Genomic DNA, 27707 nt, shown 5'->3' on the forward strand with positions numbered 1-27707 from the left:
TATAATGCAAATAGCTTTCTGATAGCCAGACTATTAAAAGAACCCATAATTGTCATGGCATGGTTGTTTTTTTTCTGCACAGTGTTTTTCATGAATTTGTGGAGGCATCAGCTGGCAATAGCTCTAAATTGTCTTAAGGAGTGATGTGCCTCGCCAATCTGATGGAAATTGGTACAATTATGCATGTTCTTCAACACTAGAAGCTACATCTACACCAACCCACATCAGCAGTTACAGGGGAGACTCTGTTAATAGTATGTGTAAAAATGTCAAGAACCTGTGGAGCTGTGTGTGTACACTCTCCAGGTTCTCCACAGTTCTGCTGATGAAATCACAGATGATACCCAGATCAAACTGAATTCAGATGTGGTCCTCCAGATGGGGTCTGGTTTGCCTTGGATTGGTTGCTCTCATTCTTACAGCCAGAATATCAAAGTGGATACAACAAAAAGGATAACACTGATAACCTTGAACCTATGCCAATGCACTTCTTCTTTATCAACCCATGTTTCATATGTTTTAGAGCAACATCAAATATAGAATCACACAACTGTATACTGCGTATATGGTTACATGAGGTTAAATGTTATACAATTAACCATGGATGGATTACTGAACAGGCTTACCAGGCAAAGGCCCAGGGGCCCAAAGTGTCAGGAGGCCCCCTAGCCTTCACCTGCAAAAGGTCCTTCAAAATTAACACGTGTATTGACCAGGAAAAAAATAAAAATGACCACAAAGGGATGCAAAGGAATTGCAAAAAGACATACAATAAATCATCATCACCATCATCATCATCATCATCATCATCACCACCATCATCCATCACCATCATCATCATCATCACCATCATCCTTCATTGTCATCATCATCATCATCACCATCACCATCATCACCATCATCATCCATCAAAAAAGATGCATAATAAAGTTGGCACTCAAATCAACAATAAGAAAAGCAGCAAAATGACCACATAATCTGTGTTTCTTGCTGCTATATACGCAAGGTGGTGGTGTGTTTTCCATAGCTGCATAGGCCTATTGTCTTATAATCTGCCTATAAAGTGCAAAATTGTGTTCAGCATTTAAAATATGTAGTAAAACATAGGCCTAATATAGAGCAACACAAGGTGATTGATCATTTTTTAAATTAGGCTAAGTAAACTGCTTTATTGTGTCGGCCTAATAGCTTACAGCTGTATGAAAGCATCTGTTTCCCTAGAAATTAAGTTAGAGTTTTCTTTTTATGTCATGTGTCTGTGTTTTTTTTTTTACATGGGTTGATGGTATACCACCAAGGAAATTTTAGAATTTGGATTTGAGTGAAATTACCCTTTAAACGTCATTTCCGGAAGACCAAGTTTGTTCTTAACGCGCAACTGCGTAGCTACCGGCGGTGCAAATGAGAAGATAATAATCCAGTTAATACCAGAATAAGGTAAAAAGCCCGTGTCTATTATAGTTTCATAGTAGTCCTAAAACATTTATAAACGTCACTCAGTTCACTTTACGTCCGCAAACGTTTCATGCTAGGCTAAGCGGCCTCTTAGCAAACTTTAGCAAACGTTACGATTACTACAAATAATTGCTACACTTTTTACCCAAGCTATCTTCAGCATGAATGAACCTTGTAGTAAACGCTAGCTATTACTACGGTAACGTTGCGTCATCGCCGCGCAAAGTAAAACAAAAGTTTGTTGTTAGCGAAATGTACTAGCTAACTAGCCGCGACGGCTAACTGCCAGCCAAAAGCTACTAGCTAACTTGTGAATAGGACGTTTTTGAAGGTGTAACATTTAGCAATGCAAGGCCAGTTTGCAATTATATGCAACTAAAAGGCCAGCGTTGTGTTTATTCATCATTATGTGTTATTTCAGGTGACGACTTCCTCAAGACAAACACTGTCTGAGGATGGCGGATATGGATGGATTCCGCATAATTACTGTAACCTGTATTACACATCACTGGACGGCCACTCTGGAGGACCTGCCCTGTCAATAAGTGGACATTTCAGGTATTTAGATGCTATATACATATTTTCACTATTAGTTTTGGTCAGTTTAGTCTAATAGGACCACTTATTCCAGTATGAGAAAGCACGTTTTTGATGAGATTGTCAGACAGGAGTTGTTTTCATTTTTTAGGCAATTTGCTGTGATGTTTAGTCATAAATTGACCCCATTTACCATCATTTTCGTTTCATCTGGGTCAATAACATATCACACTGCATGCAGTTATCATTCCAGCCACAGCTTTAAAGAGCAGAAAGTTGCAGCTTTCATGCTTTATGTCTGTCATTGTAAAAGTTAATATTAGTGACAATAGTCTCAACATTACAAGCGTATCTGCTTGATTATTAACTTCCATGGTATGATATCGTGGTAGTGGAGTTGCATTATTAGCTACTCGCTCCAGCTTGTTAATTATCTGTGACTCAGTAAAATCAAACACTGAGTCCAGTGAGTTCTGATGCATTTAGTTTAAAAATTAGATTGGAGAAGGCATCTTGCTGTCTGTATTGCTGACTCTTGCGCCTCTTAAAATGCTTCATTTTGTGTATTTGTGATAAGAAATGGCATCATTTCACATTCTTTTGTTTGATCTTGTGCTGATTTCTGACTGATTGCAGAGTTTGAGCGTTGTGGTTGTTGTCGTGACAGTGATGATGATGGTAATGACTGTCAGCAAGATGACTAGATGATACACTGCGTGTCTTCCTGTGACTTATTTTTGTTTGGGAGTTGTGGATATTAGGAGCAGCCTAAAAGCAGAGAGGCTACAAGGACAAAAATGTGAATTTTGGATAGTGAGCTTTTGAGTTGTGTTTTGGTGTGGATGTCTGCTGTCCTTGGGCCAGCAAGCACAGATGTATTTTTAGGGGAGGATGCAGGGCACACGTCCCCCCCGGTGTTTAGGACATGTGCATTGTCCCCTCTAATAAAAAATTAGAATAGGACTTTTATTTTGACAAAATTTAAGACATTTACACCATAAATTGATGCAGAGAAGGCACAGATTGGTACATAATAAATCACCAAAATGCTAGAAATGAAGTGTTTGACACTCAGTGTTTTTTCAGCTGAGCATCCCAAAATTTCATGTGTTTCTCCTCTTTTTTGAAATGAAAAACTTTGTTATTGTTCAGCCCAGCCTAGCGATGAGATATAAACATATTGCTCCTAAACAATGAAAGGGCACTAAAACAAACCCAAATGTGACTGTAACAATGTCATATCTTTTATATGGTGGTCTTGACTAGAAACAGTCCCATCAGAGCAAATGAACATGCACAATTAAGTTTCTGGCCCATTAACCAAAGTGCTGATTTGTGCCTTTTTAAAAATGGATAATATTTAATTATTGATAGCACATATATAAAATCCATCGAAGGATAATGTTTACCCTTTCCATCCTACATGGCAGTGATTGTGCATTTGCATTATTTAACTACTTCTCACACTCTTAATTTCCATGATGAAACTGTCTGTACATTTGACAAAGCAGAGCAAAAAAAACCGCTCCATCCATTTACGCTGGCCACTTTAACACAGCTAGATGAAAACACCAGTTAGCCAAATGCAATTTTTTCTCACCTCACCCCATTACCTCAGTCAATATCTAATCCTCCTCTTCCTCCTTGTGATGTTTCTATTGATTCCCCAGACAAGTTTTGCCATGCTCCTTAGCATGTGTATTAATGATCTCTCGCTTTTTTCTTTCACACACACTCACACGAGCAACTGGTGTGCTGCTAGGTCGAGCACTTTGACGGGGATGCATGTGTGTGAGTGTATGCGCGTGGGAGGGTTTGCAGTCGAGGGGATTGAAATATCAAGCAGACACTGATGGAGTGAAATGAAATCCACTTGTGCAAAAGTGCATGAATTTGTGCAGTTGATGTTGAAATCTGGAGCTTAGGTTGTTGTGACAGAGTGAGCAAACTTGTTTTTGGTTCACAAGCGAATTGCCAAAATGTGGTCACCTCAGTGCTGACCAAGAAGACAGGCAACACCAGGATGGTAGCACTGCACCACAGCACACTGCACTAACTGCTGATGCCATCTGCTGGCCAAGACATTAAACTGCAGCCACATTATTAACTGATCCACCAGATCAAATACCTCTCTACAGGCTTTTCACAAAGAGTTGAAACAAGCAAATTGTGACAATCCTTCCTTGCCTTTCCTATTTTATTTTAGTTTTTCATTCACATGTTAGTTTTCCTGCTCTGAATTTCTGTGCTTCACTAAAGTGCAGTCTTTTGGATCATATAAAAACCAGCAGATCTGTTGAAAATGATAGGATGAGAGACTTCTTTTTGGGCTGGTGAATCTGCATGCTTCAAATGTGCTCCGAATCATCACCGCCAGCGGCAATAGAACATCTCTATAAAGGCAATATTCAAAGTCTGACATCAAGCATTTGAAATATCCACCCAGTGAAACACAATTAGCTTGAAGAAGTATTATGAAATGATGTCTACTCTCCCTGTAATTCAAGATCTAAATCCCAGTCGCGGCATTTGTGAATGAATGAAGCTTTACCACCCCTCGGTATTTTTCGCCTCTTTGGAATTTAAATGTATGCAAAGATCAAAGCCCCCCTTCAGGAGGAAGAGGTGGTGCAATAAGCAGAAACCCCCAGACTATTCACGCAGCAGTGCCTGCTCCACTGTAACACAGTCGCAACCTTCCTTGCAGGTGCTGCTGCAAACTGCCACCAGGGGGCAGGAGTGCTCAGGAGTGTTTTTTTTCCCTCCCTCTCTCCCTCATGCCTGCTCTTCGGCTGTTTGTCTGTCTGCTCACAGTGAGGATACATACATGCATGCACGCTGAACCTTACATGAACATGAATATTGATTTCCATGGGGAAAATCTAGATGTTTACAAATATTTGTACATATTAAATAATATATATTAAAAAAAAGCCTGCACAGATATCACATCACGCTTGCTCCCAAGACTGCGATGACATTGCAGTTTCTCTTTGATCACATTATGCTTGTATGTGGCCCCGGAGTGACTTCACAAGGTCACGACCTCCCCGTTCCCCCACCGCCACCGCCACCACTCGCAGCTTCACTGCGTGATCAGCTGCCGCCCTGCACAGCTACACATCTACTGGCTTCCTATTTATACCAGATTGTTAATGGCTACTCTTATTAATTTCACAGGGAGGCAATCAAACAAAGCCTTACTCTAGGGGGGGGTTGCAGCAGATGTCTGGTGTAACCTTCGAAGTATATTCAGAAGGACCCTTAGCAGGCAGGCCACAACCTTGGCATTGGGAGGATGAAATCAAGGGAAAGGGAGAGAGAGATGGGGAGAAAAATAACTAAGGTGCATGTGGAGACACTTAAGAAAACAGGAAAACGAAGGAGAGTGAAATCGAGTGACGGAGGACGCGCTGATATCAAAGAGGCCTTTGTTTGAGCCTCCCCCAGTAGCCGTCTGAGGATCAGAGCCAGAGAGCAGTGGACCTTGAGGACCTTGAGAGGGGGAATTGAATGCTTACGGTGCAGAACTCTATCTTCAAGGCTCTCTGCCCTCAACTTTTTCATTTTTTATCATTAATTATTTCTTGCTAATTGCCAGGATTAGAAAAAGAAGGAGAGAGAAAGGGCGCTCTGGGTCTCTGGAGTGTTAGACCAGCGTGTGTGTGTGCTCGGTCTGTGTGTACGCAGTATGCCTACATATACACTTCAGCCCCGTATATAAAGAAAAGAACAAGGGGGAAGAAGCACAAATTGAACATTCTTGGTCAGCAAGGTTGTTAGCGCTCTGTAGTTGATTGTGCTTGTTGAACCATAGAACTATTTCCATTAAAGTTAAGAAGATGGTCATAGCCCAGCAGTGTCCTTGTAGTGTGGTTAACGCTGGAGGTGATTGGGTTTGATTTTTTCCCTCCCTCGTTTGTTCTGTTAGAGTATTCTTACTTGCTGAAGTGTTTGATAGAAGTGTTCGCAGAGGTTATGTACGACTGTGCTGAGATGTGTGAGGTTACAGCCTGATTAGAGTCATTAAATTCCTTGTTCTTTTATCATATGCAAACGTTAAAAGTTACTGCTGCTGACATTTATGCAGTCTGACATCTCCTTTAGCTCATCAAGTTATGTATTCTTGTTGCCAAATATTCTCCAAAGTGCAATGTTGTGCAATGTTGTGCTTTTCAGGGCTTTTGAGTTTGGCTGCACAATATATTGTATAATTTAAGATATTTTTAAAAGGTAATCATCATTCTTTTTTTATTGGTACCTTTTTTGTGGAGTTCAGTTTGTTCAATACAAGAATGTTTGAAATGATTTCCTTTCATTCTTTAATGTTTAACAGCAATTTGATGTATTTTAGCAGTATACTGAAAGCAGCAGAAAGGCAAGACAGATTGCATTTTTATATCTGTTTATTTATCACAAGTAATATTGTTACCACAATATTCATCAACAATAGGCTATTGCATATTTTCCTCATATCCTGTATTCCCGCTATATAGACAGCTGTTTTTCTCATTCATTTCAGTGTTGTAGAAAAACTTTAAACTTGCTCTTGCTGGGTAATCCATATCAGTGATGTCTTGTTCTATTTTGATGAAGTATTTAAAAGTGCAGACTTATTTATAAAGGGTGCTGCAGACACTTCTCTCTATGTGAAGTAAATGGCTCCAAAATCTGCAACATATGAGTCTGTTGATGAACAAAATTAAGGCATTAAGATATGTTTGTCACAAAATCAAACACAGACATCGCCCAATATTCAAAATCGAACATCATAAAAAAGGTTGTGTCAATTTGGCATTTCCATGGAGTAGAAATTGTTCAGCCCATAATGGACTCGTGCTGTTACAAACTTCTCTTTTCTTTCCCTGTTTGGTGAGAAGGATAGAGTTATTATAGCTGAATCATCATCTGCCTAATGTGTTCTTCATGTTTTTGGGCAGGACGACAGTATTTTGGCAGATTTTGATGGACTCATATTTCCTCTTATGAGCAGAGAGCTGTTGTCCAAAATGGCACACGGATCACACGCTCTGTGCCAAGATCAAAGCAAGCAGCAGTGTTTTCTCCGGAAAACAATTCTTCCCAGCTCCCCATTAAAAAAAACATGTCAGGATGGGGTCTCTGAACCTCTGTCAAAACACAGCACGATAAGGGGAGATTGCTGACACATACTTTGATACTCCGTATCAGAGTATCCATACTCTGTGATTGAAGATTAAACTCGTCAGCAGCGTAATGGATCAACTGCTCCTTTCCCAGCGTGAAAGCCTAATCTGCACCCATTCATCTTTGATAATCTGCAGCACATTCTCAGGCGATCCCAGGCCCATCACTCTGTCCGTCTTAGAGCCAAACCTTGAGAGGCTGGACCAGACTGGGCACCATGCCCACAGCTCCACTTGCCAGCGACAGTGCTCACCAGTATTGAGGAAGTTTCCCGGGCTGTGCTGCAAATACATTAATCATTCCTCTGTACCACAATGCTGTCATGGGATATCAGTCTTGCCAGCTGTGAAGTAATAAGATTGAGGACAGGAATAGTTTACATGATGGCTGGGGCCACACAGTGTGCAATTGTGCCACCCACAATGGCATTTTATCTCCAAACAGGGAACCACAGCTTTTACTTTTTAATGTTCAGATCAGACTCTTTATACTTCCGTTTTTGCACAGATTATACAAATGAGATTCAAAGTGTTAATTTGAGAACTTTAGAAGTGCAGTCAGGCACATTTTGTTACATTTGGGCAGAGTCAGGCTGGTTGTTTCCTTCTGTTTCCAGCATTTTTGTTGAGAAAGCTTAATATTTAGCATACAGACATGAGGGTGGTCTCCTCATGTCACACTTTGCAAGAATATGAATAAGCTTACTTTCCAAATATGAAACTATTTCTTTAACAAAGAGGCATTTCTTGGCCTTGTAGCCCCATGCTCTTAAAGGTGACACTAGTGTATGTCATTCAGGGGATATTTCGCTGATTTTTACCAGCTTTGTTTCAAAACGATGTTGGAAGTATGTGCAGGTAAACTACGGTAAACTTTCCTTCATCTAAGCAGTGCCTAGATACCTCCCTTTCCTCCCCAGCGAAACTCCTACAAATTATGTTATTCATCTCATTTGGAGGAGTTTCGCTGGCTTTTGGGGCTGTTACTCAAACTACAGGTTGTGCTTCTACATTTTTGTATTTCCCACCAACTGCCGCCAACCCCGCTGCTGCCACCACGTACGCAGAGTATACAGCTGATTAAGAAACTAGGCAGTGCTGATCGAATATAAACCAAGATTATGTTACTGAACTGCCGTTTCTCACTTCAGATGTTTTCAGAAATGTATTTTAACCCCCTCGTTTCCCCGTAACGGTGAAAGTTTGTGAACCGGAAGTGGTCGCCCCTGCCTCCTGCATAGTGAAAACAAATTCAGAGGTTCACTCACTGAGTTGCTTATTTCTCATCTTAGATGTTTTCAAAAACATGCAGGAATATTAATGAAGGGTGCTCCACTGACCGTTTATAGGCACCTGTGGGTGGGACAACATGCTTGGTCACGTGCACCAAATTTCGAGTTGATTGTGATTTATAAAGGGAGACAGATGTGGGACGTTCAGGATATTTTCTTCCTACTTCCTTTGTTTTGTCCCTATGCCATGTCTTCAGCTTTCCTGCACACAGTTTTATGAACAAGGCCCCAGGTCCTGTGGCTTCTAATATTTTAAAAAATAAAATAAAATCACCCTGTTTTGATGGATGAACCTGTCTTGCTGCTTCTTGTTGTGTTTTACAGTTCACCTGATGCCTTCCTTGTACGTTCAAGTTCGGGGCAGTCATTAAAAGTGCAGCTCGAGCAGCAGAAATGCTAATGTGCTTTGAGTAGCACTCGCTGACTGACACTAATGCCACAGTTTCCAGCACGACTGTCACTACAGCTAATTGATTAGATTAGTTTTGGACAGTGACATACAGTAGCTTAAAACATGCCTCATATATTGTTTCCCCCTGTGGCACAAAGCAGTTAATCTGTTCACGGAGGTACACTGAGGCGAATCTGGGTTACGTTCCCCTATTGACTTGTGCAGCAAAATACTGTTCCAGCCACAATGTTGAGAAAAACACAAAAATATTTCACTCCGTATTAATTTCTGACATTTTTAGGTTAGACGCTGTGTGTGCAGTTTGTTTACTACTGCTGTTGGCAGGGCACTGAAGCGCAGCTGTAACATTAACCCCAACCTGTGCTCAGAGGAGTTGTGACTTTTAGTTAGCATATTACTCCTTTTTCTTTGTCCCTCTCTCTCCAGTTTCTGTTCTGCCAGCTCCCCCAACAGTGTGCTGACATTTTAGCGTTAGTTGTTCTGTCAGAGTGTGAAAGAATCAGCTCGTACTGTCCCCCCCTTAGCGCCCCGGGATAGCAGACTGCCTGATTGGTGTGTGTATTTTGTGTATTCTCCGCCGAAGTCATGTTGTTTTTCAGTCAATACTGCAGCCTGCTGTGCATCATTGGGAATGAAAGCACATTGTAGCCATTCAGCCCCTCTAAATCCACCCAAGATGATTCTATAACAGAGTGTCAAAGTTCAAAACACACAATATTCTCACTAAATCCCTCTGTAAAACCACTGTCTTGTTCAATCACATCACTTTGGAGCCATTCGTACTCACCAAGCCTTGTGTTCACCTGTATTCATGTGCCAGACCATGGGTCTAGACCTTGTGGGTCATATGCAGAACACATACAGCTGGCTGTGCGTGTAACGTAAAGCCTTCATTATATAGTGCCCTTTAGGGATTTCAGCTTTGGTTAATTTTACTTTCGATAGCCCGACACCAATCAACTGATCAACAGTTAATTTCTTAGAAGAAAAAAAGCAAAATGACTTGAAATACAAAGAGGCTTTCTCTTTGAGTCCAGCGCTCCATTGACTCAGTGAGCATTAGGTAAAATTGTACTGTAAATGTCTTGCCTTTTATTTATATTTATTTTATAAAACCCATATTTAAGCAGTGAAATCTCATTGAGATCAGTGATCCCTTTTTAAGGGAGACCTGGCCAAGACAGCAGCATAAGATAACTACATTAAAAACATAAGAGAATACACAGTAATATGTAGGAATATAAATACACCTATGCACAAGAAACATACTAACTGATTATTTCGCTTATTGAGAGCTTTATAATCAGGCTGAGAGACCACTTCTCCTAGTTCCAAATCTTTTTGAAGACTTTTCCAAGTGTGGGGAGTGGAGCACATAAAAGCTGTCGTCTCCAGCTCCGTCTGTGCACAAGGAACAGACAACAAAACTAAATCTTGAGATCGCAGGCTGTAGCTGCAGTCACATCTCTGTTCAATTAAACTGCAAATGGAGGAGGGGAGTTTAGCCGGTGAGGCTTTATAAATAAACAAATACCAATAACTAAGCCCACGAAAGGTCAAAGATGGCCATCCAGCCCTGAAATAAAGCATATTTTCTGTTGACTTTGCTGATAGACAGACAGCTAGCTGTGTTAAAATGCAAAAACATAGTATCCACAGCCCAACCTGTGGTATCCACTGGATAGCTAACATTTGCCATGGCTGCTCTGCACCATGCACCAGTCAGGTCAGGTGGGAGCTAGCTTGTGGCACCACTCATTCAGGGATCATGTTTCTGTTGGTAACAAAGTGGTAACAAAGGGAAGCCACTGCCATTTTTGTGTGTGTGTGTGTGTCTCTGTTTTACCATTCTGTGTTTCCTTTTTTTAAATTCAGATGTTTTTGCGGGTCTGTGAAAACAGTCCAGGTGATTGTTCTTTTTTTTTTTCAGCTGCAGTTTGAGGAGTTTGAGTCGAGCGGCGGAAAATTCATCTGTCGATCCAGTCAGAGCTGATAGAATTGGTGGATGAGAGGAGGACCTGCTGCAGGGGTGAGTAGAGAGACTTTTAAACCCAGTGCAATGAACTATTAAGTGTCACTTTCACTGCAGCTAAGGTTGTGCTGCTCTGTCTGTGCCCAGAGCATGCTCTACACTTTAACAGTGTGGAGCAACGAATGACCAAATGGTATATTCCAACAGCTTTCCTATTGAGCGGTTTAGCTCCAAAAATATAAAATCAGTATGAGGCTGCAGATGTTTCAATCATGGCAGGCTGCCACAAATAAATCAGTGTGTGAGAAACCATGGATGTGCCTGACAGGTCAAAAATATTCTCTGTGGTTAATTAACAGTTAACTGTTAACGTCCATAGTGCCTATATGGAACAAATTAAATTGAGTGCCCAGATGGACTACCAGAGGGCATAAAGGGACACAGTTGTTTAATCTCACAGTGCAGGAGATGATATTGTGTGTGTACGTGTGCACTCTTTCATTTTTTGATCATCAGAGGCTATTGTGTTTGTGTCAGGTATGATAAAATTAACGTGTTTTTTATTTGAGTGTTAGAAAGGGAAGAGTGTAATGTGTTTGGGCACGTGGCCGGGACTGCCTGTTGTGCTTAGTGTCAGGATACAGTGTGAGTGCGCAGAGAAGGCTGGCATGGCTGGGCATGCCCCTTGCACCCCCACAGGGCTTTTTGGAAAGTGCACATCTCACCAAAATGTCACTTTCACTACAATGAGCCACCCTAAACACAACCAAGTGCTTTTTCTCGCTCTCCTCGCCTCCTCCTTTGCTCGTTCCCTCATTTGCGAACACACCTGAATCATTCTCTTGGGGAAAAGAGACGAATGTAAATGCCAAGCAAAGTCAGGACAGTGTTGTAATTAAGTGCTTGCTGTTCAGTACAATCAGACTGTGCATGCGAACACTGCAGTGCCACATGTGTGCAGTTGTATTAATTAGTCACAACTGTTGCAGAGAGTACGTTCACATAAGAGGATGATTTTGTGCACGAGTGGAGTTTGGTAATTCCCTTGTATGTTAATGATGAGATGACGCATAGTGCATTACCCGACTCAACATCTCAAATGCTATATGGGTAGTTATGCAATTATGATAATAAGCATTTTACAAGCTGCAAAAGAGGCGCTAGGGGCCAAATGGGGAGATGAGAGAAAAGTTACTTAGGCCTTGAAAATAATTTGACGGTAGTTATTACAGGCTTATTGCTGTGGATGACATCTATTTCTCTGGTTTCTGACAGCACATCATCCTGACTTTCCTATAATAGCTTTGGCTGGCAGACCAGGACTGGTGAGAATAAATTAGAAATGATTCCTAGAGCGCAGTATTAGGAGCTTTTTTTAAATAGTGGCACTTTTATGAAAAAAAAGGGGGCCATGTAATCACTCAGGCTAGACTTTGATTAAGCGGTAAAGTGAGCTGTTGAAAGTGTGGATTTCATGGTGACAGAGCTTATGTGGTTTTGACAGTTCATCCTCCATGTCTCTCCCTAATTCCAACCTTCCCTCATCCTTCCTGTTACATCAGGACCCCTTTCATGTTAGCTCCTATTCTCCGTCTCTGTGCTAGTGTCATTTCTTCCTGTCCTCATGCCGTTATCGCGTGTACCGATTTGCACTATCCTTTTTGCTGTCTTTTTCACTTCAGCATTACAATAGTTGTTACAGAAGGTCTTGCGATGCCTTCATTGCTTTGCAAAGAAGTAGTAGTCACTGTCATTATGGGTTTGCCACAGTGCTCCCAATATATCACTGCACCATGGCATTCAGAGACATGCGGTGCTTTCTGTGTTCAGTGCATTATGTACTCTAAGGAATACGGTGACATCGCTCTTCTATTTCACATTACATTTTAATGCATTCATGCAAAAAGTGATTGAAGGTAATTTCTCAAAGCTTCTTTAAAGTAGCCTGTGTGATTTGGTGGGGAAAAATGGAAATTATACAACTGAGAGCATTTTGATAAATACCACCTTTAGTTGAGATTTGGCAGTGAGTAAGATAGAAACTTCATTAGAAAATTTGAATAAATATACTGATTTATTCACATGCTTTACTTGCCCATTAGGGTCATTCCATGCCAACTCACCTAGGACTCCCCCCTTCATGTCCTGGATTCTCTTGAAGAAAGTCATGTAAAACTATATATATATCTATATCTATATTTTTCATTATGTATTATTTAACAAACCAGGCCATAACAAGCTGTAACTTTTGAAAATGCCCTGAATCCAATAAAAAAACAGTCTCAACAGGCATCACACAAAGATAGAAAGATTAAAATAGCACAAATATCTCCCTATAAAATAAAACCACTGAATGTAATATTACAGCTAAGGAAATGTGTAAAAAAAAAAATCAAAATTATTTGTTTTTATTAAATGATGGAGTAATATAACAACTTTCTTTTTCTAATATATCTGCATTGAATATTAAAATATTCCCATTAAAAAATGTGAAATTAAATCAGTCCCTCTTGGAGAAAATACTTTGACTTAATTCAGCCACCCATAATTATAATTCCATAATTTATTTATTTTATTTCAAATGTGCAATAGGAGTTTTAAGGTGCAATGATTCTATACACTGTTTTAACTGTGCAATAATTGGTGCAAAAATTGAACTAAAACGTTTCTCGGTGCAATTATTCTGATGTGCAACTCTTGAATGTAGGCTACATTCAGCATATGCTACACATATTGTATACATTTTTATTGTTTTTTTTACTTATGTATATATGTTGTCTTGCAGCATTAAGTACACAGTTTTATATTTATTCCCACTCTCAGCATATTATACATATTTGTACATTTAAATATTTACATTCTTGTGCTAATTGTTTTTAATATTACTGTATTTCTTTTTATAATTTATATTTTTACATTCTCAAGTGCTGACATTAAATTATTATGGAGTTACCTGCTTTAGTATATGCAAAAAAAATTAAATGTAAGAATAGAAATATAAATTGACTAATGGCGCTGTCGTTACGTAGGTCAGATGCAGCACTGAAGGACCGCCTCCGGAATCCAGAGCTCCTCTGTCAGTTCAACGGTTGCCTGGTGAGTACGATTTAACAAACCAGCAGCAGATAACATTCAGCATCGAAACCCAACAATGAAAAGAGATTTTAACCATTTTAAGTAGTTTAAAAAAAAAGAACCTGAAAGTTGTGTTTCCATGTGAGAGGCTGTGCGGCAATTTCTCGAGAATACTGACATCCAAATCAAGTACTTGAGCACTCTTGCCCATCTCTAATTGATACTACAGAGAATTGAAATTTGGTGACAAGGAAGTTCTTAGATGCTTTGTACAAATTTACCTCAATCCAGTGAAAAATAAGCAACTCATGAGGCTAAGAATACAGTATAAAAAATGATTAAATTTAGCTAAGAGGTCCAAAGTTAGAACATTAAAAAACTTTTTAAAAAAGTATTTGGAAAAGAGCTGCAGGATTTTGCAAGGTCTCATGAATTCAATAGAAGTTTTTACATGATTTTTTTCCCCCCAAAGAAAATCCATGATACGAACTTGGAAAAGTTCTGAATTCTGGCTAATATAGCACTGAATGACCCCTGAGTATTATAAAAAGATATCTATATTCAGGGTCACACAGGATCAGAGTGCTTTGGCGTGATTGAGGTTCAGAAGATATTGACTTGTTAAAGACCAAAGCTCTTCATTTCTTTATTGAAGAGCTGAGGCGTGGAAGGGCGGTGCTGCTGTGGCTTGCTGTAACTGCTCCCAGTAGATTCACTGAACTGTGTCATAGTGTGAAGTGTGTTCAAGGGCATATTGGCTGCTGTCAGAGTGTTTAACATTTTCCACCAGCCGCAGTTCAAAGCGCGTGTGTGAAATGATAATATTTGCTTGAAGTGATTGATCTCTTGTTTTTAAATTCAAATTACCCCCCAGTGTTGCCTTTAAGTGTTACTATCTCATCCTTCCATGTGTGTGTCTGTGCAAAAGTAGCAAATGCTTCACCTCATTTTATATATCCTCATCCCGTATGTGCATGCATGTGACAGTGAAGCTATTAGTCTATGGTTGAGCTTTACTTTTATGAGCCTTTACATGAGCATGAGAGTGTTTGGTCTTACTTTAAGATTGTGCGCTCATGGCAGTGGATATCTGTGTGTGTGTGTGTGTGTGTGTGTGTGTGTGTGTGTGTGTGTGTGTGTGTGTGTTTGTGGGTGCATGTGACCTCCTAGCATAAATCCCTGCACTTGACTGTGTTTGATCTTTTATCTCCAAAACACAAAGATTGAATAGTACAGTACGTGCAGACTATGAAGAGATTAGCTCTGAGCTCAGAACGTATTGATCAAGATTAAATTTAGACTGCAGGCCTGTAAGAACTGGCCAAACACGTTCATCAGATATGGAGGACGCCGTTTTAATTCTAATTACTCAACAACAAGAGTTGACCTCCAGTTCTTAAACTCAACTCTGTTTGCTCCCCTCCACACTTGCGCTTACACACTTTTATCCATCACAAGTAGAGATTACATTTCTTTTGGATGTCCTTTTGTAGAGAAAACATAAACAGGTGTTTTAAAGTGATGAAATAGACAAATATGCATAATTAAACACACAAACAAATCCACTGGCTCAAGGCCCAAAAGCAGGCCACTGAAATAACACACACACAAAAATGAGGTAGTTGGGTTGCAGCTATCGATTATTTTAGTAAGAGTATTTTTCCTATTAATCCATCAACTAATTACTTGTTTAAGAAATATTTTTACTTCATTAAAAAGCTATAGTTAATAGGCTACACTCAAAAGAAATCAAGACTGGTCCCTTAAATGAACAACCAATTGGCCCCCTTTTTAGAAAAAGAAACATTTTAATTGCTTGTACTGTAATTAATTGTACAATTATTGCATACAATAGTTAGGCTCCAATTGCTACTTGAACCATGTGAGGTTTGCTTTTTGGGGTATTTTCATCACTGTGAGGACAGTAAGTTACTGTGTGTGTGTGTGTTTGTGTGTGTGAGTGAAACTATCATAATAATACCATGAGTGACACTCAGGTTTTCACACATTGTCTGGAGTATTTTATTTTCTGTCCAGTTTTGGAAGTCACTTTTTTTTTGGTCCACCAGCCACAGTGGCAATTTACCGTCAATTTACCGGACACTCAATAGATTGCTTTTTTTTTTTTTTTAATGGTGCATTAAGCAAATATAGCAGCCACTTATGTATGTATGTTACCAGCATTTGGCTGGTGGCCGGTGCTAATGTCCAACCTTTGTCCTTCAGTTAGTTAGCATTAAGTTTTTCTCAAGAAAATAAACAGAACACGAGATGCTGGTTCAGTTTGTGAAAGTCTAACCAGCCACCATATTGATTTATGTTCTTAAAAGGTAAACTTTGCTGATTTTTAGCGAGCTCTGTGTGATCACATTGTGGGGAGTTTGAGCAGATAAACAGCGTTTGGCAGCTCAGAGCTCCCCGTGCATCCGGCAGCAGCTGTGACTGAGTTTTGTGTCATTTTACAGGTTTTTGCTGGCCGATGAGGAGGCAGCTCCAGGTGCTGGCAGCCCGCAGTGAAGCTGAGTGTTGTTCATGTCAGTGACACAGAGCTTGTTGAAAATCAATATAATTAGCCACAATTAATGTGCATTCTTTAAGAGCCTTTACGTCCTGTGTTGGGTCCGCTCCATGGACCAGACTTTCTGTTGATAGGCTGAAACATTGACGTTGTGCTATGGTGATTTTTGTTCGATTTTACAGTAGTCACACTGTGCAAAGTTTTCTCTTGCTTGCTCCCTCTCTTCACCAAGTGCTCCTTGTAATCTGCACTGTTAAATCATGTCCTGTATTTTGAGCTGTTGTCTTCATGTACGTCCACAGGGCAAGTGCATTGTGCCACAATAATAATCATTAATGGGAAACACATTGCATTGTATATAGTAATATGGATTAAACAAACTTTGCTCTGAAGATTTTCAGTAATCAAGTTACTCGAGTTTACTCGGGCTATCATTTCAGCCGTTAAAGGTAGGCACACACGCATCAGCATTTCAGACAGCAGCATGCAGAGTAAATGGCTCATACATAATATGGGACATATATTAAAACACACTTACAATTACTTCCACTGTGGCTCCACGCATTTGCCGCCCCATGGATTAAATCCAATTTATGCATATTTAACTGCTGTAGGATTAGAATTATCACTCTTGTCCAATTACTCTTTTCCCATTTCCATTTGCATTCTTGCACCCCCTCCCTCCCTCTTTTTTTTATCATTTTTTAAAATATTTCTCAGTTTATTTCTCCCTCCCTCTTTCCATTTCCCCTTCATTTGCAAGGTTATGGAGTGGTAATTAAATGAATCGGAGGGCAGAGAGTTATCACATCTTTCTCAGAGCTGTATGATCAACACTTTCCTCCTCATGACACCGAGTCCAAAATCAAAAGAAAAATATGTGTCTCCTCTGTTTGTCCTTCTAATATTAATATGCAAACAAGATTACACACAGAAGTGGGGCCGTAGTAAAGAGAGGAGACAGTTTCCAATTTTCCTCTAGCTGCAGGCAAGCATCTGGAAACGGCGTAGAGAAACATGTAGTGATAAAGAGAAAAAAACAGAGAGAGAGAGAGAACGAGAGGAAGTTCGAAGGGGTAGAGGTGGTGAGAGAAAACAGCTGGTGAGGTCTAGCAGTGCTGTGTTTGCAGAAAACGTTGGCAGCTGGTGACCCAGAAACATCCTCTCCTCTTCCCTAACACCAAAGCATTGCTGCAATCACTGCAGCGAGCGAGGGAGAGAGTCACTATGCGTTTAGCTTCGTCTCATAATACAGCGGTTAATTACCATAATGAAAGACAGATAACAAACAGAAAAGGCGGCCAAAGAATACAGAGTTAAACTTACACAGCGCTTATGCAATGTCTTGTTCCAGCGTTTACAAAGAAACTACAGTCGACTTTGCAGTCCGGGCACGTGTAGCCCCTTGAGTTGTTTATCCATTGTAGTGGTACTTTATTTATGCATGTGTTTTATATAAAGAAGAGATTTTTTTTTCTTTTTAATACGCTGCTTAATTGCGAAATTGGAGGTAAACAGAATTGTATGTCTGAGCCTGTGAGGGATTTATTCTGTAGCATCTCCGCATTAGAAGATTATACGCCAGGATTGTTTACTTTGCTACTTCTTCTTTATCTCATTTAAACTCAACCTAAGGTAAATGGAGCTGATTTGTAAAACGTCAAACTTTTAATACGGCATTATGCATGCATTTAGAAATATTTGGCTCCACTTTTTTTCGTCTGGTGTAGTTTTGCATGAGAGCGTGCTCTGATTATGTTATTTGTTCATGGTAATATTGGCCAGTGTGCAGCGAACAATTACGTGTCTGATTGACTGGCCCAAAACAACACGAGCTGCAGCTTTTTGATTTTTTTGAATAATCAACGCAAATGAAAAGCGCTAAGTGCTTAATTTGAAGTTTTATTGCATGATTTAATAAGGTTTTCATAGATCCCCTATGGATCGGCTTACAGTCGAGCCCCATGATGAATAATGAGTTGCAATCTTTCCTTGTTTAGTCACAGTCAGACATCATAACATTTCAGTTTGATGCAAGTATTATCTGCAGAGTGGTACTCCATTTCTTATTAATGAATCCCACCAAAAGATTCTGTTTAGCCGTATGAATCTTAAGAGAAAACTTGATTCATTTTCTGTGAAGGCGCGCACATTCCGTTTAGCAATTAGATTGCCTGGATGGCACGCCGGCTGGGATGCCTGCACACATAATGAGCTTCATGAATGTGGCTGAGAGGTGGGGATCATGATGGCAGACCCTGACTTTAAAATCCAAGGTGCAATAAGCGAGAGAGCTCAATTGAGATCTTTATTCGTAATGAATTGCAAGAGAATTCACATTCGCACCAGTTTGTGTGCACACTGACACACTTAGCCACTCGTGTATGTTACCATGGCAACGCAGTGTTACTCTCCGCGCTCTCCAGAAGCGATTTGCAAATGTCCTCTCTTCTCCTCTTCATCCATTTCTTCCTCTGACAGTGTTATTCTTTTGCATTTCTCCCCTCAGTCTCTTTACTTCCTGAGCCAGCGGTGTAGCTCAGGAGGAAGGCACACTGTGATATGCTGGTTGATAATAAAAAGGGTGATAGGTGGGGTTAAGTTATTATGCACATAGAGGAAAAAGGTATACTTTATATACCTGCCTGCACCCTCAACTGCACCGCTAGCTCATTTTCTGGCATCTATTCCTTAGTGCCCTTTTCTCTCCCTTTTCTCTCCGCTCTGTCACTTCGTCTTAGTAGCTTTCATCTTGATATCTTCCTCTGCATTGACCCTGCTTCTTTGCTTCCCAAAACTTTTTTCACCATTTCTTTTTTTAAAAAATTTGAATCTCCCCTTTACATTTTTTTGCTCTCCCAGCATCCCTCGTCTATAGGCAGCATCGCTCCCATACATAGAGAAGTATCTGTTATTCTTTTTTGTACGCTCTTCTTTTCTCACTCCCTCTGTGTAGGAGGAGCACACTCTTTCTCAGCTGAAGTCCTTATCAAGCGTGACTCACAATTCAACTATTTCTACAGCGCAGCTCTTCCTCTAGAGTCTTGCTCTTTTTCTCCGTCTTCTTACATATTTTATCTCTTTTCAGCATTTCCTCCAATTTTCCTGCCCTGGCTTTTTATTCTACCTAATCTTACCTCTCGAATTATCTCCCAGCAATGCATAGTCTCTCTCTCTCTTGCTCTTTCCCACACCACCGTCCCTTTCTACTCTCCCTCCTTGAGTTCTGTAAACATAAATATTTTGGGTGTCTGCCATTGCAGATATCCAGGGCGAGTTTGTCACCAGAATCATTTCAATGCTAATTTCCCTGGCATCTGTGATAAATAAATTCACTCCGACAAACACACAGTCATCAGCTTCAGAGGATTGGACCCGTTCTTTTTTTTTTTTCATCCTTGCCTTCCTCGCTCTCTCTTCTTTTCCCAGAGTTGGGCCATCAGGATCTGAAGCCAGCCGCATTCAATAAACACACCGACGTGTACACACAAACACATATTTACTCGCAGCAGAGCAAACGTGCAAATAGTGTATGCATACTGTACACAAAACCAAATTGTACAGCAAAACTGTAACATAAACAAATGCAAACACAGTTACGCACACAGATTGACATTGCCGCAGATGTGCAGGGCAACTACAGACATTCAGACAGTTGCACACGTGCATGTATATGTTGGAGTTGTTTTGCCTTTTTTGGGCAAATGCCACCTCAGTTTTTTCAACTGCAGTTCAAACTCTGAAGTTAAAAACACATTTTTGTGAGTGCAAGGTCATGAAGGCTGATGGATTCATTCAGACACACAGCTCTCTCTGTGCACTCCTGAATGTCCATGTGTCTGTGGTCATACAGGACACACGCAAAGGGAGGTTGAGGGAAGGAGTGTATTGTATGTGAAGACCAGAGACGGCCAGAGAACAGTTACATCTTTAATGTCTCCGTGCTCTGTGCAGAGTTGAGGGATTCCAGGGGAATCCTCCGCAATGCAGCATCGTAGTGGGGAGCAAGCCCCCATAGCCCTCAGATGCGAGCTCCTACAGATATTCAAATATAACAGAGTTATGTATTCCTGCTGCAGCCGCAATGCACTTCTCGTACTTGAGCGAGGCGACACATGTACATGAAAGTGATTCACTCATCTTGTCATTAGAGACACTGCCAGCCATAAATGACAAACTCAAAGAGGTTGCAAGACACTCACTCAGCAGTATGTACGCCATATGCATGCTGTTGTTTTACATTTTAATAGGTACTCTTGAATATCTATCAGTATGTAAATCAACCTTTGCCGCATTAATTTACCAATATCAGCACTGACAACACGTACTTGCGTGCACACGTATAATCAAACTGCCAACTCTACAACATATGCTTGATCGTAGTTGTTTATGCGTCGGCCAACTCCAATCAGTGCTCATTCACTTGTGAAATCCGTGGATCATATGCAATGGCAACGCAAGGAAAAACATCAAAGAAGTGCGCTGTGATGAGTGAAGCTGGGACTTTGCTCTGATGACAGTTGGCAGAACTCTTATTGGAATTGAATGTCCGTAAAATACTGTTTATATGTATTTATGTGCCACAAACACAAACTGCATGAAGTCTAAGAAGATCTACATGAGGCTAAGGCAATATCTCTTTTTTTATACCTTCAAACCCTCCTGGAATTTCACCAGGGTATATGGAGAGTTTGCTGCATTCTGCAGGCTATCATGCCATTTTCAGTGTACTCAGTACACAATACACTCAAGTGATGTCAAGAAAAAGTAATATTTTTACACCTATTTTGCTTATCAAACATTCTGAATTCATGTTTTTTCTCTTTTACCAAAAACTTCCACGTCCTGTTACCAGGTAAGAGCAGCCACTCTTATGGCGTGAGCAGTTCTGCTCAGCTGCGGCACATCTAGAGCAACAGAGTCTCGCCGATTTTTTTCTGCATGACGTGCACGGTTTTCAGCAACTATAGTGAAAATGGTCTTTTGATCATTATATTGACTCTGTACCACTTTTTAGGACAGTTTGAATGTCTTTATCTCTCACAGACATGAGGAAAAACAGAAGTATTTTTCAACCATTTCTTTGTCCGTTTCAAAATAAAAGCCCTTTGACAATGTTTCGGTCAACAGAATCCCCTAGTTGCCGACACAAGGCATTTTACTGTGAAACATTTGCAGGATGGTGTTGTTGACAGTAGCCTGCATGGCTTCATAAATGAGTGGATTATATGCCTTTAATTGTGGAAGTGCAGTATAACAGGCAGCTCTGCAGCAGAGCTGCAACAATGAATGCTACCAATGTGAACACACACTGCTCACACATGCAGTGTGGCCCGGGTGTAACCTCCAGTGCACGAGTTGTGCACTGCATGCAAAACATCCTCAACACAACCTCTCCAGTATGAAGTTAGTTGAAACATGAGGGTCCATATTTTTGTACGGTATATAAATCACACTATTCAGATTTCTAAATTCTCTGGTATACTATAATACTGTGATACCGCCCATGCCTAATCTGCACCTAAGGTGTGAACATACACAAGCACACACAGCCTCTTTTCTTTGCTTTCAGTGTCTTTCAGCATCAGCACACACACACATGCACAGACAGTTTCTCTCACGCTCCCTCATACAGTAGTGTTTATCTACCTTTCCGTCCTCCCAGCTGTCTCTCCATCCTCTGCCTTTTACTCTCTGCCTCTAAGACCTTTACCTTCTCTGTCTCATTCTTTTCCCATCATTACTCTCCCTTTCTGTTCTTTTTTGCCATCACTTTTTTTTGAGGCCTCTTGTCTCTCCATCTCCTTGCTTCCGTTTTATCTTTCCTCCCCGGAGGGTCCGTCTCCACCACTGGGATCAGGGGCCAGCCATTCAATATCTCCCACCTTGTCATGCCGTGAGCAGGCCACCACCCTGGCTTTGTTGTGTTGACACATTGATCCTCTCTACCATGCCACATAGAATTGGGAGTGTGTGAATAGCAGATGTGTGTGTGTGTGTGTGTGTGTGTGTGTGTGTGTTGTTTGCCAGCATATGTCTGTACATACACAAATCAATGGTGTTTGTTATTTGATGAGCATGTGTCTGTGTTGGTTCATGCGAACTACAGTATGTGTGAATTATTTGTAGCGTACATGTAGAAACCTCTAGGAACTTAATTTTTAGCACTTTTTTGGCACTTTTAACTTGTTTTTTGTTTGGCTTATTATCAGGTAATTTTTTTTTTTTACTAATTTCTTGGTAATTTTTGCGCCATGTCTTATAAAGTTGGTCATTGTCTTCTCCCCATGATTTTGCAAGAAAGCATTCCAAGAATTTGCTCAGGTTTCAAAGGGTTAAATGCATAAAAAAGTTGCACTCTTCATCTTTAAGTTTGGTTTAAGATTCGAATCAGGATCATGTTTAGTCTGAGATGAGATTAAGGGTAAGGATTTTGTGGTGATGCTTAAAATTGGGATTAGGGCTTAGGTATTGTGTGAAGTCAGTGGAAGTGTATCAATAAAGTAGGACTGCTTCTTGCACAGCACTGCTGTCTCTGCTGACGACAGCAAGACTCGGGTAGCGACAGTAAATCATTGCGCACTGGGAGGCTCATGTCAGTATTTTTCCATACAGTATTTATTCAATCAAAAGTGCAGCTGTGCGAACAACGCGCTTCATCAGGTTTGCTTGTCAGTGGAAATGCTCTCATAAGTTTAGTTAGACTGCAGTTTGTGTTTGTGGGTCCTTTTTCTGTAGCTTTGAACAGTTTGTCTGTGTTTTTGCTGCCACTGTCTGCAGCCCCAGACTGTCAATTTAGGATGCTGGCTGTGCAAGAGTAAGGGGAGCTCTACTGGGGAATGTGAGCTGCTAGCAAAAGAGGAAAGTGTGTCTGGACTCATATAAAAGGGCAACTACTCCCCCACCCCGCCCGACCCCATCCTTCAACCCCCAAATCACTCCTCGGCCTTGTCTCTGGTCAGTTCCGACGTCCACGCTCCCAGCCAGGATCAGACCTCAGGCGTCGGCGGCCTCTACAGGAATGAGTAGATAAGAAGTACAATAGCGACAGTGGCCCCACTCCCTCTCCAAGTGTCCCTTTTCACCCGAGTTTGAATGCGAGCATAAACAGACAAAACATTCAACATAAAGGGTAAAGGCAAGAGCATTACGGAGAAAAAGAGAGAGAAAAATGGTTGCAAAGTAATCAATGTCTGTGAATGCATCTGTGGGTGAGATGAGTCAGAAATGTGTGTGCACAATGGACATGAAGGCCACAGAGTCAATACACATTGGCTGCGGTAAAGCCGGTTGTGTGGACAGTGACGGAACAGACTGTTGTCGCCGTCAGCTGAAAGCACACAAGAGAGTACAGCGTGGGTTAGACTCTGAACTTTTATCACTCCTCAGAGGTTTGCAGTTCGCAGTTTGCAGCGCTCGGAACATACATTTTGCCCCTCTTTTCAAACATGCCATTTAATAGAAGAAGCTAAATAATATAGCGATTCAGTTGAAGTAAAAGTTACATGTACTGAAGGCAACTGACTGGCGAAAGGAATATGTGAAATGTTTTGTTTTTGTTAATAAAAATTATGCACCTTATAAACAGGCCAAAAAGTATGGTGATGGTTAACGCTTGCATCAGTTAACCAAGGTTAAGGCATTCAGGCAAAATAATCTACTTTTTTGTTACACATTAAAGCAGAACTTTGTTTTTTTTTAACTTGGACCTCGTTTGATTGAAATGAATTTCTGTACCTTTTGTTGGTCTCGCTCAATGAGAAGTCACATTCTGAAATCTCACAAGAGCTGACTTGTTAAAGGAAAACACGGATAAAAAAAAAAAAAGGTTAGAGAGAGTTGGAGAAAGGAGCTCCAGGAAAAGTTTGTTGTGTTGGAGTGGAGAAAGCGAGCTTAATGTTATCTAAAACATTGTCAATGCCATGGTTTGAATTTCGATTAGTCTGGGAAAAGTCAGACTCACGCAATTGACAGTTTTCACACACTCACACCAAATGTCCACTTTCTCACACAGTGAAAACCAAATTTATAACTGATACCATCACAGTGCAAAAAAAGAGGACACTGACAGTGCACGTACAGAGAAAATAGAGCAGTGCAGCACAGCAGCACTGTGTAAAACCCGGTTAAGCCAGCTGCTGCTGGGATTTTAGAGTTGGTTATTCCTGCTGTTGCGTACTGGTGGCCTACTTAAAGTGGCCAAAAAGGACGAAAAAGACTTATATTAAAGCAATTATTTATTACAAATCATATCTAGCCAGTCCTAATATATAAAGAAAACCCTTTATTTGCTTAGAGGCTCAATGGAATTCTGCTTAAAATGTTCCTTTGACCTTATATAATATGAAGGATTTTCCCTGAACATTACTGTTCAGAGGAAGTCAGCTCAAATTGTTTTGTAACACACTGAATCTGCCCTCATTTTTAAACCCTCACAAATGAAATGAATAAATGTTTCCTCTGAGAGGTTAACTGAAATTTTCAATTTAATCTTGTTCAGGTATGTCGCCTGTGACTTTATTGACTGTACGCTTTTTTTTAACCTTAAACTACAATTTCATTTACAATTTCATTTAGCAGATGCTTTTATCCAAAGCGAAACTAGATTATAACATATTGAGAAACAAACAGTTGCGCGATAATGTTGGATTTTTTTCAGTTGGATCTTGTTTTGGCCTTGGAGCAAGTGCTGAGACAGAGAATAATACACCAAAATCGGTAAAAAAAAAAAAAAAAATGGTATAGGTGACAAAAAAAGGTATGATTTCATTTTGTGACATACTCCAGTGTAGAGCTGGGCGATATGGATAAAATCAAATATCAAAATATTTTTTACCAAATATCTTGACATCAGTACTGTAGGGTTGACGGTCGGTATTTCCACTTAATACTTACATAATGAGATTTTTAATAAATAATCATCAATAAATATATAATCATCAGCAATGTGGATATAATGACTCAGTTGGTATTATTTTCTTGAAAAAATATCAGGAAACTGACAAAAATAATGGTTTATTGTCTCAAAGCCCAGGATGATGTCCTTAAATGTCTTCTTCTGTCCAAACCTAAAAAAGTTTTTTTTAGTTTTGTTTGTTTTAAATCATAGAGGAGATAAGAAACCAGAAAATAGAATTCAGATTTTATCTTTTTCAGTTTTCAGTTATCCAATTTTTCGGCAAGTAGTTTACAACTAATCAGTTAACTGCTGAAGGCCCAGTGAAGGCACATACTACAACATCTACAACAATCTTGTAAATTAAAAAAAATTGACGTCACTTTACTGTAACACACCCTTTAAAACCCAGAAAGGACAATACTTACAATATTATTATATCCTTAATCTCCGACGATATATAGTGTATCATGATTTCAATATAATGTAGACATATCGCTGACAGTATTTTCAATATCGCCTACTACTCCAGTGCATGTATCTACACAGAAAAAGTATTTTGAGCCCTGGTCACTCAAATATCAGGACACATGCACGCAGACGTTCACCCACTGCGAAACACCTGCCCTGTTGTTTAACAAGGTCATCTCAAGTCAGCTCCTTCTCTCCCCTCCCACTCTGCCTCTCTCTTTTTCTGCCCTTAATTTCTTAATCAACTGGATTTAATTACACATCACGTTGGATTACTTCTCTTAGCAAGGGAAGCTTTGAAGATGCTGCGACTCCCTGCTTTAGCCAGGACTTTATTGTCGTCTTCATTTTTCCTGCCACGATCGGCTTTAAAAAGGAACTTTAGTGGCACAACCTCAAGGTTGAAGTTGACGTCTTTGCTTTGTTTGGATTTCGCTCCCTGATTTACTCGCCATTAGCTGTCCATTTTGTTTCTTTCCTGTTTCTCTCTCTCTCTCTCACTCTCTCTGTGACTGTAGTGTTAGGTGTGCCCTTCGATGCTTTTAGCTTCGCTCTTCTCTCCCCAGCTGAGTATGCATCTGTCCTCTACACTTTTAGCACAACTTCCTGTGACAGTGTTTGTACAGTGTGTGTGTGTGTGTGTGTGTGGGGCTGTGTCCTCTAACTGTGCTCTCCATGTAGAAAGTAGAGTGATGCAGGATGCTGTTCTAGCAGGGATGTGGCTGCAGGCTGTCAGTGCCATACATTGTCATTGTCAAGATGCCTGAGTGGGTGTGTATACGCAAAACAAACTACTGTGACACACACTCACACAAGAGTGGGATGTGTAGTCCACTAGGCCGACCTTGCCTGCTACTCCTGCTGCATAGAACTTTCGCCATTTCACCTTTTTTGCTCTCTGACTTGCACCTTCGTGCTTTAAGAGTACGTGCGACACGAGTTTGAGAGAGTGGACCGAGTTTTGACAAAACACATTTGAAGGATGAACCAGGACTCTCTCTGGAAAACCTTCGTTCCATTAATACGTCATCAGCTATTTCTTTCAAAAACATGGAAAGAGGGCAATGAGCAACTTAATGACCGAAAAATTAGCAAAAAAAAAAGAAAGGGAAAAAAAAAGTGTAAAACATTTTAAATGGGTAATTATATTATAAAGATCTCCAACGAAGAGAAAGTTGTTGACCGCAATAACACCAGCAGGGAGTACAGAAAAATGTTCTGTTTGTTCACAAGCATGTCATCATTTAAAGGAAAACTTAACCTGCAGAATGATCATTTGTATTAAAAACTCAGTTATTTTGAGTTTGTGAAGGAAGTTTTATTTTTCTTGCTACCTCCACAATGAATGAAGAATCCAAAGAAGGTGTTTCAAAAGAAGAATATTCTTCCTAAATTAAAGAAAAATGGGTAGTAAAATAGGAGCAGACTATATCAAAAAATGAGTTTACTCACTTTCACACAGCTTGTGTAGTTTTCCCAAACATACATTTTGCTAGAACATTCTCAGTCAATCTCAGGCACAGCTGAGTCATTTGCTAGAGCATGCTGGTGTGCTGTAATGTGTTAACAAAAGTGCATGTGTTTGGGAAGTGTTGAGCATATGAGTGGACTCAGATTATACTTCACAAGTTGCGTGAGTGTTTTTAAATGGATGTTTGTTTTGCTGTTGAAGAAAATCTAAAAATCTCACCAACTCCAAGGTAAAACACTGTGTTTAATTGATGTACAAATGGTCATTTTGCAGGCGTAGTATTCTTCTTAGAGACACCTTCAAGTGCATTCTAGCATTTGGGGGTGTGTTGTATGGCGAAGCAAATCCCCGATGCACTGTGCTGATGCTCCAAGTCAAGCCAAGCCCGCACATGTGTATGGAAAGGGGCTATTAGGCTCCTGGATTTGTCTGGCAAGGGAACC

At 40.3% G+C, this 27707-nt stretch overlaps 1 long non-coding RNA gene across 1 annotated transcript; it reads left to right on the top strand.

Moving 5' to 3' along the window:
• Window positions 1–1359: 1359 nt before the first annotated feature.
• Window positions 1360–17130, top strand: LOC148185866 (uncharacterized). Its single transcript, XR_015775549.1, has 5 exons — window positions 1360–1437; window positions 1877–2013; window positions 10792–10890; window positions 13863–13929; window positions 16374–17130. It is a non-coding gene; the product is annotated as an uncharacterized LOC148185866 (long non-coding RNA).
• Window positions 17131–27707: the final 10577 nt, after the last annotated feature.

This window comes from Plectropomus leopardus, chromosome 22 (assembly GCF_026936395.1).
Source record: "Plectropomus leopardus strain MGB_pleo_1.0 chromosome 22, ASM2693639v1, whole genome shotgun sequence".
NCBI lineage: Eukaryota > Metazoa > Chordata > Actinopteri > Perciformes > Serranidae > Plectropomus > Plectropomus leopardus.